The sequence below is a fragment of the Urocitellus parryii genome (assembly GCF_045843805.1).
Source record: "Urocitellus parryii isolate mUroPar1 chromosome 16 unlocalized genomic scaffold, mUroPar1.hap1 SUPER_16_unloc_3, whole genome shotgun sequence".
Classification (NCBI taxonomy): Eukaryota; Metazoa; Chordata; class Mammalia; order Rodentia; family Sciuridae; genus Urocitellus; species Urocitellus parryii.
The window spans coordinates 129,138-144,542 of NW_027551781.1; the positions used below are offsets into that span (position 1 = coordinate 129,138).

The 15,405-nt window shown below is 33.7% G+C and overlaps 1 pseudogene; it reads right to left on the reverse strand.

The window, feature by feature from the left end:
- Window positions 1–4,695: 4,695 nt before the first annotated feature.
- Window positions 4,696–15,405, reverse strand: part of LOC144251509 (uncharacterized) — a 51,669-nt pseudogene continuing 40,959 nt past the window's right edge.

Consider the following 15,405-nt stretch of genomic DNA (forward strand, 5'->3'; position numbering starts at 1 on the left):
TTCATGACTCTTTAGAACATGTACATGTATAAGGCAAGATAGTAAGAGAAACAATAAAACTGAAACATTCATGAACTTGGGATACCATTTAAAAATCTGAGGTGAATGTTGGTCCACAATCTGACTTCCATAACAAGACCCCTACAGCACAAAAAGTGAAAATCAAGAATAAATCAAGGGGATAGGTTCAAACTAAAAAGCTCCTTCTCAGCAAAAGAAACAATAATGTGAAGAAAGAACCAACAGATTTTATACAAATCTTTACCACATGTAATTCAGAAAAAGCACTAATTTCTAGGGTATATAAAGAACTCAAAATTAACACAAACAACAATAACAAAAACCAGTAAACAAATGGACTCTGTAACTGAACATACACTTCTCAGAAGAAATATAATTCATTAACAAATATATGAAAAAACATCCCACCTATTTAGCAATTAGGAAAATGTAAATCAAAATTACTTTAAGATTTTATCTCACTTCAGTCAGAATGGCAATCATTCATAATACAGGCAACAATAAATGTTGGTGAGGTTGTGGGGAAAAAGGAACACTCACACATTGCTAATGAGATTGACTCCAAATTGGTGCAACCACCATGGAAAGCAGTATGGAGACACCTTGAAATACCAGAATAGAACCATCTTTTGACCCAGCTATCCCTCTCTTTGGACTATACACAATGGACTTCAAAGCAGCATACTAGAGTGAAACAGCTACACCAATGTTTACAGCAGCACAATTCACAATAGATAAACCATAGAACCAACCTATTTTTCCTTCAACAGATGAATGGATAAATAAAGTGTGATATATATATATATATATATATATATATATATATATATATATATATATATATATATATATAATTACCCCCACCAATGGAAGATTACTTAGCTTTAGAGATGAATGAAACTATGCCATTTGGTGGTAAAAGGATAGAGTTAAAGAATATCATGCTAAGTGAAATAAGCCCCCAAACCCCCACACACAGAAACACAAAGGCCAAATGTTCTCTCCAATAATTATATGCTAATTCACAATGGGGCTGGGGAAAAATAGTTATTTATATTAAGTAGAGATGATTGCAGGGAGGGGAGGGAATATGGGGATAGAAATGATAGTAGAATGAAACAGACATTACATATAATACATTATATAGATATAGATATAGATATAGATAGATGCTAAAACACTCAAAAAGGGGGGGGAGAATAGAAATTCAGTGGATTAGACAAAGTTGCATTGAAGGGAAGAAAAGGGAAATAGGAGTACAAATGACAGTAGAATGAATCAGACACAACTTTTCAATGTTTATATATAAATACACCACCAGGGAAGGTCCACACCATGTACACCTCAAGAATGGAATGCTCACTAAAATGAGTTTTACTCCATGTATAATATGTCAAAATTTGCTCTACTATCATGTATAACTAAAAAGAGTAAGAAATTTTAAAAGTGGCAAGGGATAATTTGTATACCGAGAAAGTTTGTGAGTTAAAAACTCTTCAATGAATGGTAATGTCATTAAGGGTAAATAAAAGTATAAAAGAGTACCTTGAGCCCATACAAAACAACAATGGTAAATAGAGTTGCCCAAGTCAGTCTGCACAACTAGCTATAATCACAAAATTTTTGGTTTACAACTCTTTTCTATTTGTTTTACAAACAGCATAAGAACAATACTAACAAGTTGAGCAGAAAGGAAACAATACATAGCAGTGTTATTCTATTAATAGTGCTGTGTGTACTCAAAGCATTCTCAATTTTCTCCCCCATGCAAAAAAAAAATCATGCAGTTGAAAGGTACACTACTTCCTGATTAGATAACACATACATGTGTTTGTGACATTCAGTTTGTGGGCAGCTGCTCAACTTTGCAGGTCAGATCCAATAGATGAGGAAGACACTCTCTTCACACAAGACAGTGTTTCCTTGAGTAATACTATGAAAGCAAGAGAGAAAGCAAACGTAACAGACACAGGCAACTGTACTACCAGACTAGGAAAACCCAACCACTGAAGCTATGTACTGGGGAGTCCCAAAGAGCTTTTCAGGGTCCTGACTGAAAAGTGCTGAGCAGAGCATCCTCTCCACAGGTGAGAGTCTGAAGTCTTGTTCTAAATTGTATTGAAAGTGAGGCCAAATATATACAAGTTAGAACAAAGAAAACTTCATTCTAATATCTTGCATGACCTGGTGATCCCCTGAGGAACCCCAAGTCCTCCCAAGAACAGGTCAGATCCTACAGGAGGGAGTGATAGCCTTGAGATGACTAAATAAATTGGGATTCCAATGAGTGAGCCACGGAGCCAGATGCATTGAGAAATCAGCATTCATTATCTATTTCATCAAGGACTGTAGACATCATTCAATCAAGAAAAGGGAAGGTATTTAGTATTTTCCTTAGACCCCTAGGACTGAATCTTCCCTCCTGGCCATATAAACAGTTCAAGCTCTCACATGTAAAACAAAGCCAGTTTTCTGCATAAAATAATATGGAGATAAGCATGAAACCTAGATATTTACCCTTTGGAATAAAGAATGTTGTGAATATTATTCTTCTAGAACTTATCGTTATATTTCAATATTTATTTTCCCAAATAAAGTTAAATGAAATGTTGGTGGGTAGTGTTTTGTTTACCCAAGAGACTCACATATGAAGAGAATAATGTGTTTTTACTTTTTGAACAGGACTTGTAGATATGAGTCTAGAGGTTTATTGGAATCAAAATTGTGTTTCTCTCTCTGTGGTGTCATGGGCTCTTGGAGCTATAAGATCTGAGGAGGGACATGGTTAGTTTACAGTATCTTACAATTACTGGGTTGCAGAAGGTTCTGGAAGAACATGACACATGCCATCTATCATATAATCCAATAAGTATAACAAACATTATATTGTAAATTATTAAGTAGAACCAAAGGGTCTATAAAATCAAAATATATAATGATATAAACATATGGGGCATAAATGCTCCTACATTATGTCTTTTTCTTTTTACAGTCATCATTTTACATGTTTAATTACACTTTTTTACTGGGTATCCAAAACTAAAAAAGTGGTCCCAAATTGTGATGATTTTCCTATACTACAGGCTAGTATAGTCTCCTCAGTGATGAAAGTCTGAATTCATGAGGAACTGCATGGTGTCTTCAGTCCAAGAGTCAAGATGGGCCTATGGACCATGTGGATTCCCCAGGAAACATTAAGACTATTTCCCCCTTCAGCAACACTCCTTTATTGCCTGAATGTGCTCGTTGGCACCTAGTCGCTTAAGTCTTTCTCCTCTCCCTGATTGGAAGCTTGTATAACTCTCCGGAGTTGTATATCCCTTAGGGAGTACTGCTACTCTATAAGGTGAAATGTTAAACTCATAATTCAAACTAGGGATATCTGGGCATTATTTTAGTCTTTCTAGGTCCTTCCTATAACTGTCTTAATTTTCCCATAATTACAAACAAGAGAGCATATAATTTACATAAATAATATTATCCAAATAATACTTGATTAACCATATGAAATAATTAGTGGAGACCTTCTAGCACTATTTACCTAATAGAACGTTTTACTATTGAATTGATCCATTAGCAAAGTGAATTGTGGGGGATGTGTGACCTAATAATATCATTAAATGCATGACAAGGTTTACATTAAGAAATTCACACTTTATTGAGTAACAAATTGCATCTGTAATGAAATATAAGTAAAAATGCTCTGTAAAACGGGCATGGTGGACCATGCTGTGACCCTAGGGATGTGAGAAGATTTGCAAGTTCAAAGTCAGGGTCCATATATTAGTGAGGCCCTAAACAACTTAGCAAAACCTATCTGTAAATAAAAAATAGAAAACAAATCTGAGGGTGTGGTTTACTGATTAAGTGTCCCTAAGTTTAAGAGGCTCTTAAAAATTTAAATTTTAAATTTCATATAAATCTTAAGAGACTTCTGAAATAATCAACTCTGAGTATCATTATTTCTCCAGTTGTGAAAAATGAGACTCTTTAATAAGTGTTGATTTATACTAAAATTATTTCCTCTTAGGGATGCACAATTCTATACTTGTATTTTCTTATTTCTACAATATCAGCTAAAGATGTTAAGAAAATTTTCAAAAAATGTCAAAAGCAATTACACATTTTCTACATTTAAATGATTTTTTTTCCTCCTACATCCCAAATACTTCAAGGGATGGTCTATAGATAAGAAACTTACTACAATCTTTATATTTGCAAGGTGATTTTCTAAATATTTTTCTGTTATCTAAGGTACATACTTTGGACAAATGCTACTCCACGTTTGCTATAGATATGAGGTCAGAAATAAAAAATGTCTGAAATTTGAATAGAATCTTGGACACATTCTTTGGGTTTCTATATGCTATAAATCCTGCAGTGTTTTAAAAATGTTTGATCAATTGCAAAAAGTTTTGCAAAAATTTTTCTGCATGTCCTCTCACTCATATGAATTCTGAGGTGCTGAGTAGGGTGTGAACAACTATTGGAAACTCTGTCACCTATTTTACATTGATATAATTTCTGTGCTATCATATCTCTGGTGTGAAATAGTGTTGAACACCTGTGAAAAAAGGGTTGATTCATCCTTAAAGAAACTGATGCAATATTTTCATTGTAAAACTTCTCTCCAGTATAACATCTGTAATGTTTAGTAAGATGTGATCTTCAATATTAAAAGCTTTGCCAGTCTTCACATTTATAGGACTTCTCTCTAATATGAGTTCTCTGGTGTTGAGTAAGTGATGATTGTTGATTAAAATCTTTGCCACATTCTTTACATTTGTAGGGCTCTTCTCTAGTGTGGATTCTCAGGTGATGAGTAAGTAATATTTTTTGATTAAAACTCTTGCCACACTCTTTACACTTGTAGGGCTTCTCTCCAGTGTGGATTCTCAGGTGCTGAGTAAGTACTATTTTTTGATTAAAACTTTTGCCACATTCTTTACATTTGTAGGGATTCTCTCCAGTGTGGATTCTCTGGTGCTGAGTAAGTGATGATTTTTGACTGAAACTCTTGCCATGCAGTTTACATTTGTAGGGCTTCTCTCCAGTATGAATCCTGTTGTGGAAATAGAGATGTGAGTTTGTATTAAAACTTTTGCCAAACACTTTACATTTGTAGGGCTTCTCTCAAGTATGAATACTTCTGTGCCAATTATGCTGTGAGATGCTATTAAAAGCTTTGCCACATTCTTTACAGCTGTAGGGCTTCTCTCTAGTCTGAATTCACTGGTGCTGAGTAAGTGATGATATTTGATTAAAATTCATGCCACACATTTTACATTTGTAGGGATTTTCTCCAGTATGAATCCTGTTGTGGCAATCAAGATTTGAGTTTGTATTAAAATTCTTGCCACACACTTCACATTTGTAGGGCTTCTCTCCAGTATGAATCCTGTTGTGGCAATCAAGATGTGAATTTGTATTAAAACTTTTTGCCACATACTTTACATTTGAAGGGCTTCTCTCCAGTATGAATTCTCTGGTAATTTTTAAGAATTGGTTTTGGACTGATACCTTTGCAAAATTGTTTACATATATACAGCATCACTACAGGGTGTGTCCACAGGTGACAAATAAGATTTGAGCTTTTATTAGAAGATTTTTCACATTCTTTGCATTTGCATAGCATATCTCCTGAATGAACACTGTGATGTTGAATAAAGTTCTTGAGTACATTGCATTCTTCACATTGGTAGGTCTTCTGTGCCAAATAAATATTTTTAAGAGTTGAAAAATTGTTTAAGGCTTTCCCACACTTTTTATATTTACAGGTATTTCCTTCAGTATAAATCATCTGATACTTAACAAGTAGTAACTTTTCTCTAAAAGTTTTTCCACATTCTTTAAATTTGTAGAATTTATCACTGTCATAGTATCTGCTGTGTTTAAAAAATATATCAAAGCATTTGCAAACTCAATATCTTCTGTACTTATATGGCTCTCTTTCTCTATAAATTCTCTTGTATTAAGCAAGCTCTGCACTGTGGTTAAGAGTCCTTTCACATATCTTACACTTGCAGGTTTTGCCTTGGCTATGAATATTTTAATAAATACTAGTTTTTGATCACTGAATAAAGACTTTCCTACATTTTTCATCTTGGTAAATTTTCTTTAGAAAATTACTAGGATTTCTCTATGGTCATAATTTTTATCACCAATGTAAATATACTGGTCATTACTCATATAGAGACATGGCTTATTGTGTTACTTCTAGCATTATCTATACAGTGCACTTTCCAGAAATCTGTATCAGAATTGTCATTGGGAAATAGTGGGGAAGTAGAAACTTCTCTACAATTCTTAATATTGTCCACTTGGGCACAAGGAGAAATTAATCTCTTGTTTCAGAAAAATGGAAATTTTATAAAGAAACTCCCAAAAGGATCAAATTTAGAAATATCTTTTCTGTGCAAATGTTTGACTGGAATTTTAAGTCAGAGCTACTTTTATAATTGGCCAAGTTAAAAACTGATGCATGGACTAGATTTCAAATTTTCCACATTGCCTTTCAGTTCAAAAATGGCTGTGGATTTATTGTTAACGACACATAAAACTCCTCAAAATAATTGGAATACATTTAATTTTTGTTTCAGATATTAATTGTTTCTGGTGTCTTTTGACCATAAAATTTTTATCATATATAGGGACTACTGATTGATTTTGTGTATTATAATACAATTTTTGAACTTTACTCTCACCTATATTTTCCCATTGTTTTCTTGGCTGTAAATAGTCAAAGTCACACTTTCCATATCTTCCCTCTTTCTCTTTTATTCCCAGCTCTGGTAAAATTTCTCGAGGATGATGAGAAGTCATGGCTGTAATAAATAAAAATAACAAACATGTTTACTTACTGGACTGGGCTGAGTATATTTTGCAAATCTAAGAAATTACACCAAATAATAACATCAGCAGGGGAGTGGATTATTAAATCCAAGTCCATCATTACTGTAGAAATATATAAATCAAATAAAAATACACACAGAAATTACTTTGAAGATTTTCCTAATCATCTTTGTGTTCACAGTATCCAAGATGAGTACATTACTTTGGAGAGTAATATAGTAGAGAAAAATATATTGTGTTACACAAAGATTTTCCTCCTTCTGAATATATTTTCAAAATCTACCATCTTTCTTCTGTTTCATTAAAGATAAAAATAGAAACGTGTGAATATTTGGGGAGTGTTCAAAAAGGTTTTCCTGCTTACCAACAGAAAAAATACATGGCTAAATCAACTGTAAGCAAAGAAATTGATCCTTTAAATTGTATGAATATCCCTCAAAATACAAATAAGACTATTTCCCTGATAAAAAAATATATTAAAATTTACAGCATTCATTTGTAAATGCAAACATGGAGTCAGGTAGATGGAGTTCTTAGTGAGTGTGGTAATAAGCCCTCACATCAATAGCAAATTAAAAACATTGCACATGATTGTTGTTACATTGTTATATAACAGAGCCATCATGGGGGACACAAACCAAATATCCCTTGAAAAGAATGATGAGCCATATTGGAATATAGAAACTATAGAACTTTGAAGTCAAAGAATTTATTCTAATTATATATTTTACAAAATGTATGTATACTAGGTTAACTGATATGTCACAAAAAGAATACTGCAGAATTCTATGAACATGACATGTATAAACTAAAAAAAAAAGCTTTCTGAACAAAAGAGAATAGTTTTGTGGTGAGGAGACAGAAATGAGTCCTTGCTTTCTAGGCATTCTTTATTTTTTTGGGGGATGTAAAATTTGTAGAGATATTGCATAACAATTTGAATTAATGTTACTGAAATGTATATTTAAAATTTTGGAGACAGTAAGTTTTATTTTGTGGTTTTGATTACAATGAAAATTAAAAGATAAAGAGAATTGCAACATTTCTCAAAGCTACATTTAAAATAATGTGGTCTTTATCCTATAAATAAGAACAAGCTCATCCATATACAAATGATGGGCATGCATTTAATCTCAGCTACTAGGAAGTCTGAAGCAAGTGAATTGCAAATTCAAGACATCCTCAATAACTTAGTGAGAACCTCTCTCCAAATATTAGTGAAAAGGAGCTTGGGGTGTAGTTCAGCATGAGAGTATCACTGCCATCAATTCCCATTACACTTATACGGAGAAAACTTCAATTCATAGGTACATGGGCAGAATAAAAAGCCAATCAACATAAAATACAAAAGTCATGGACAAAAGAGGCTTAATATTTATACAAGCAAAAGCACATATAATATTATTGGTAATACAAACAAAAATCCTATATATCTTAGTTTGTGAAGCAATTAACTGATAAGTAGAAACCCAGTCTATAACATGAAAACTACTGTACAAAATTTAAAAAAAAAGAAAAAAACAACCCAATTGTAAATATCCACAGACGTATTATTTTACAAATCCTCTAACTCAAATAAAACTTACACCATCTCTCAAAACAGCAGTCTTTGTTCAACTTGACATTCATTCCATGGCAGATAATTTCACAAAAAATCCATTACACATATCAGAAAGAACACTGATAAGGAAATTTTTGTGAAAAAAAAAATGTACAAATAAGATTAGAAAAACTGACTTATGATAGTAATGTATTACAATGTGTGGACCTAGAGGTCTCCAGAAATGTGCAAAACTTTCCTGAAAATAATGGAAGAAGGGCTGGAGTTTTAGAGTAGTGTCAGAGAGCTTGTCTAGCATTTGTGAGGGCCTGGGTTCAATTCTCAGCACCATATATGAATAAAAAGGAAATTCATAGGAGTGTTTTGTTGTTAAATTGACTGTATGGAGGAAAAGCAGGATACTACATAATTTTAAAGCACAAAACACAGGACAGGTTTTGCTCTGATAACAAGAGAAATAATTCAAAGCTTCTCAAAAATATATTCTGCTGGATAATGTCTTAATGAATCTTTTTGAATTTAGACTTCCTCCTCTACCTCAACTATGTCCTCTGCTATATGTGGGCCACAGGTTTTGACATCACTGCATTCCTCTAAGTCAACCATATGTCATGTGAAAGATATATATCATGCCACCAAAGTAAAACATTAAGGATGAAAATAAACATCATTAACATTGTCTTGTCAGCACAAAGAACTACCCCATCTTCTTTATTGAAAGCATAAATCTGCAACACATTCTTGTGGAGAAGTTCCCAAAACATATACTTCAAGGGAAGAAAATTAAATAAAGATAATTAGGGATTTTGAAGGAAAGTTATGCTCACCCACAAAGACTAGGTTGCTGTAGTTCTCCAACATCACTTCTCTATATAAATTCTGGTGAGCAGGATCCAGGCATTCCCATTCCTCCTTAGAGAAATCAATAGCTACATCCCCGAATGTCAATGGCTCCTGAAATAAAAATTGTTAGATCAATAGAACATAGACCACACCATTATTCAGGTTTCAATTTGAATTAAGAGTTTGTAAAACTGACCGTCATGTAGGAGAGTGACTTTAATTATGTAATAAGATATTTTACATTATCGAATTTGGAGGAAAATACATAAGTCCAAAAATAGTATATATATTCCATATCATAGTGAAGTGAAGGATATATACCATAACCCAAGCACTGAATAAAAGCCCAACTCCTAACTTTTCAGCCATCAGTGAATGTGAAATTTGGTGGACATTCCAGATACAAATCAGACTTGTCAAAGATATTATCATAAGGAGATTTGGCACAAGGGAGACAAAAAGACTGGTAAAAAAGCTTTTGAAAACAGTCTGGTGCCTATTCCCTCTGCTTTCTATCCATGAGATAGATCTAGATCCCCTATACAATTAGTTTTAAGTATCATCCATGAAACATTCCCAATGTGTAAAATATTCATAAAATATTAATGTTTGGAGACATGTAAAGTGACACTTCCACCTTGTGAAAAGAAAAACTTGAAATATTTCAAGTTCTATAAGCAGTTCAACGAGTGAATCAATTTGGTACAATAGAATGAACAATGGGTTTCAGAAGACTTCAAGGAGGAGATTAAAAAACTCTTAGAGGTAAACAAGAACATAGACACAACATATCAAAATCTCTTGAACACTATGAAAGCAGTACTAGCAGGAAACTTCATTGCATGGAGTTAATTCATTAAAAGAAGAAAAAGTCAATAATTGATCTCATACTTCATCTCAAAGACCTAGAAGAAAAAATCAACAGCAAAAGCAGTAGAAGGCAAGAAATAATTGAAATTAGAATTGATATTGAATTAAAAGAAACAAAATAAACCTTGACAAAAAGCTGGTTCTCTGACAGATCCCTGGCTATGCTAATAAAAAGAAGAGAGAAAATTCAAATTACCAGCATACATGATGAAAAAGGCAATATCTCAACAACACTACAGAAATAGAGAGGATATTTAGAAATTATCTTGAAAATGTATACTCCAATATAATAGAAGACATTGAAGGCATCTACAAATTTCTTAAGTCATATGATATGCCCAGATTGAATCAGAAAGACATACACAATTTAAACAGACCAATATTAAATGACGAAATACAAGATGCCATCAGAAGCTTATCAACCAAGAAAAGCCCTGGCCCAGATGGATACACTGCCGAGTTAAACAAGACCTTTAAAGAAGAAATTCAAAATACCAATATTCTTCAATTAATTTCAGAAAATACAGAAAGAAGCAGCACTTCCAAACTCATTCAATGAGGCCAGTATCACCCTGATCCCTAACCAGGCAGGGACAAATGAAAGAAAGAAAAATACAGGCCAATATCTCTAATGAACATAGATGCAAAAATTCTGAATAAAATTCTGCCAAATTAAATACAAAAACATATCAAAAAGGTCGTACACCAAGATCAAGTGGGGTTTGTCCAAGAATACAGTTTTGGTTCAACATATAGAAATCAATAAAGGTAATTCATCACATCAATAGACTTAAAAATAAGAATCATATGATCATGTCATGAGACACAGAAAAACCATTTGACAAATAAAGCACCCTTTCATGTTCAAAAAATTAGAAAATCTTGAGATAACAGGAACATACCTCAACATCATACTGGCTCTCTACATTAAGCATAAGGCCAACATCATAAAAAAGAGAGAAAAACTAAAGGCATTCCCTCTAAAAACTGGAAGAAGACAGGGGTGCACCCTCTCACCATTTCTATTCAACATATTTTTTGAAACACTGGCCAGAGCAATTAGACAGATGAAACAAATTAAAAAAATAACTACAGGAAAAGAACTTAAATTAGCACTATTTGCTGAAAATAAAATTCTATACCTAGAAGTCCCCAAAAGCACCACCAGAAAATTTCTCTAACTAAAAAATGAATTCAGCAAAGCAGCAGGATATAAAATTAACACACATTAAAAAAAGGCATTTCTGTATGTCAGTGACAAAGCCTCAAGAAGAAAATAAGAAAAACTACCCCATTTACAGTAACTTCAAAAAAAGAAAACATAAGATACTTGGGAATCAACTTAACGAAAGATGTGAAAGATCTATACAAGGAAACCTACAGAACCCTAAAGAAAGAAATCAAAGAAGACCTTAGAAGATGGAAATATCTACCTTAGTCTTGCATAGGCAGAATTAATATTATCAAAAAGACCATACAACCAAAAGCACTACACTGATTTAATGCAATTCTGATCAAAATCCCAATGACATTTCTCATAGAAGTAGAAAAAGCAATCATGAAATTCATCTGGAAAAAATAAGAATCCCAGAATAGCTAAAGCACTTAAAAGCAAGGAGAGAAAAGCAGGTGGTATCACTATAAACTATACTACAGAGCAATAGTAACAAAAACAGCAGGGTATTGGCACTAAAACAGGCCGGGAGACCAATGGTACAGAATAGAGGACACACAGACTGACTCACAAAATTACAATTATCTTACATTAGACAAAGGTGCCAAGAACATGGATTGGAGAAAAGATAGCCTCTTCAACAAATGTTGCTTTGAAAACTGGAAATCCAATTTAAAGAAAAAATGAAATTAAAACCCTATCGCTCACCATGCACAAAACTCAACTCAAAGTGGATCAAGGACTTACAATTTAAACCAGAGGCTCTGCATCTAAGAGAAGAAAAAGTAGGCCATAATCTTCATCACATGGGGCTAGGCCACCCCAACTTCCTTAATAAGATGCCTATAGCACAAGAATTAAAACCAAGAATTAAAAATGGGATGGATTCAAACTAAAACGTTTCTTCTCAGAAAAAAAAAAAAAAAACTGAGGTGAACAGAGAGCCTACATCCTGGGAGTAGATTTTTACCCCTCACACATCAGATAGAGAACTGATATCTAGTATATAAATAACTCAAAAGGCTAAGCAACCAAAAAAACCAATAATCCAATCAACAATTTGGCCAAGGACCTGAACAGACACTTTTCAGAAAATTATGTAAAATCAATCAACAAATATTTTTTTTAAAGTTCATTATCTCTTGCAATTAGAGAAATGCAAATCAAAACCACTCTAAGATATCATTCACTCCAGTCAGAATGGCAGCTATCATAAAGACAAACAACAAGTGTTGGCAAGGATGTGGGAGTAAAAGGCACACTCATACACTGCAAATTGGTGAAAATAACATGGAAAACTGTATAGAGATTCTTTCAAAATTTTAAACGAAAACATCATTTGACGCCACTATTCCTCTTCTCAGACTATTCTCAAAGGACCTGAAAACAGCATACTACAGGGTCACAGCCATGTCAATGTTTATGGCAGCACAATGCAGAATAGCAAACTGTGGAGCCAACCCAGATGCCCTTCACTGGATGAATGGATAAAAATATGGGGCATATATGCACAATGCAATTTTACTCAGCAATAATAAAATCATGGCAATTGCACGTAAATGGATGGTATTGGAGAAGTGAAGTTAGGAAAACCCAAAAAAATAAATGTTGAATGGTTTCTCTGATATAAGGGGGCTGACTATAGTGTGGTAGGGAGGGGGAGCATGGGAGGAATAGATGAATTCTACATAGGGCAGAGGGGTTGGAGGGGAGTGGAGGAGGCAGGGGATTAGCAGTGATTGTGGAATGTGATGACATCATTATCTAAAGTACATGTATGAAGACACAAATTGGTGCCAACATACCTTATATACAACCAGAGATATGAAAAATTGTGATATATATGTGTATGAAGAGTTGTATTGCAGAAAGAAATGAGTACATATATATTGGCATAAATCAGCATGAATATACTTTCTATACAGAGATACGAAATATTCTGCTCTATGTGTGTAATAAGAATTGTAATGCATTCCACTATTGTTGTGTATTTAAAAAATAAATAAATTTTTAAAAAGAAAGGTATTGAAACCCACTGGGGACCGTATAAGCCAACATGGCTATATATTTTAAAAACACAGGGCTTGAAGGAAAGATGCATGAACAACATGAGAAATCAAGAAAGAATGTGCCCCAAACAAAGATGCTACATTATTAGAATCCATGGTCAGAACAGCAGGATAAATGGGAGAAGGTACATAATTTTCTGTGAATTAAAAGATCCTATGAGTGCAAATACAGGCAGCAAAGGATCATTTCGATAAAGAGCTACATAAGCAAATACAGAAAACAAAAGATTACTTCAATAAGGTGATAGAGATTTTGAAAACAAAAAGACAAAACAGAGATCCTTGAAATGAAGGAAACAGTAAACCAAATTAAGAACTCAATAGGAGGGGCTGGGGATGTGGCTCAAGCGGTAGCGCGCCCGTCTGGCATGCGTGCGACCCGGGTTCGATCCTCAGCACCACATACCAACGAAGATGTTGTGTCCGCCGAGAACTAAAAAATAAATAAAATTCTCTCTCTCTCTCTCTTTAAAAAAAAAAAAAAAAAAAAAAAAGAACTCAATAGGAAGCATCTCCATCAGAATAGATCACTTGGAAGACAGAACCTCTGACATTGAAGGCAAAATATATAATCTTGAAAAAATAAAGTTGACCCCAGTGAAGATCGTAAGAAACCATCAGCAGAAGATTCAAGAATTGTGAGATAATATGAAAAGACCAAATTTAACAACTATTAGGATAGATGAAAGCATAGAGGTCTAAACTACAGAAATGGACAATCTATTCAATAAAATAACACCAGAAAAATTTCCAAACATGTAGAGTGAATTGGGAAATCAAATACAAGGATCATATAGGACACCAAATGAACAAGATCACTACAGGTCTACACCAACGCAAATCATAATGAAAACACCTAGCATACAGGAGAAGCAGAGCATTTCAAGAGCAACAAGAGAAAGGAATCAAATTACATATGGAGAAAACGAATCAGGATCTCTGATTTCTGAACTGAGACCCTGAAATCTACAAGATCCTGCAACAATATAAACCAAGCTCTGAAAGAAATGGATGCCAACCAAGAATCATACCCAGCAAAATTAAATTTTGATCAGCAATTATTTTTTGATTCAGATGTTATTTTATGACAAAATAAAAACCTTCCATCATACACAAAATTAAAAGAATTTACAACCAGAAACCTGCACTACAGAACACCCTTGGCAAAATATTCCATGAGGAGGAAATGAACAACCATAAATCATCAGAAAAAGGTAGTATCACTCTAAAGGAAAAACCTATCAAAGAGAAACTGACTTAGTTAAATACCAAAAAATAAACAAAAATAACTGGGAATTCAAATCTTGTCTCAATAATAACCCTGAAAGTTTAGTTCCAATTCAGCAATCAAAAGACAGGCAGATTGGATTAAAAAAGACCGACAATATGCTGACTCCAAGAGAGTCATCTCATAGAAAAAGACACCCACAGACAAAAGTTGACAGGTTGGAAAAAAATATATCACTCAGGCTGGAGCTGGGGCTCAGTGGTAGAGCACTAGCCTAGCACATGTGAGGCCCTGTATTCGATCCTCAGCACCACATAAAACTAAATAATAAAGGTATTGTGTCCTTATACAAAATATAAATATTAAAAAACCTACCACTCACATATACTGTGGAGGCAAGCAGGGGTTTCCATTCTTATATCAAATAATGTGGACTTCAAGTGAAAGTTAATCAAAAGGCATAAAGAAGGATACTACGTACTGTTTAAAGGAACCATACACCAACAAGACAGAACAATTATAAACATACACACCTCCAAAACAATGGAGCATCTATGTTCAAACAGAATCTTCTCAAGTTTAAGGGCCAAGTAGACCACAAGACAATAATTCTGGGTGACTTTAACACACCTCTTTTACCACTGGATTGATCTTCCAAACAATATCCAGAGAGAAACTATAGAACTCAATAATACAATCAACAACTTAGATTTAACTGACATATATAGACTATTTCATCCTTCAACAGGCGAATACACTTTCTTCTCAGCAGCAAATCGATCCTTCT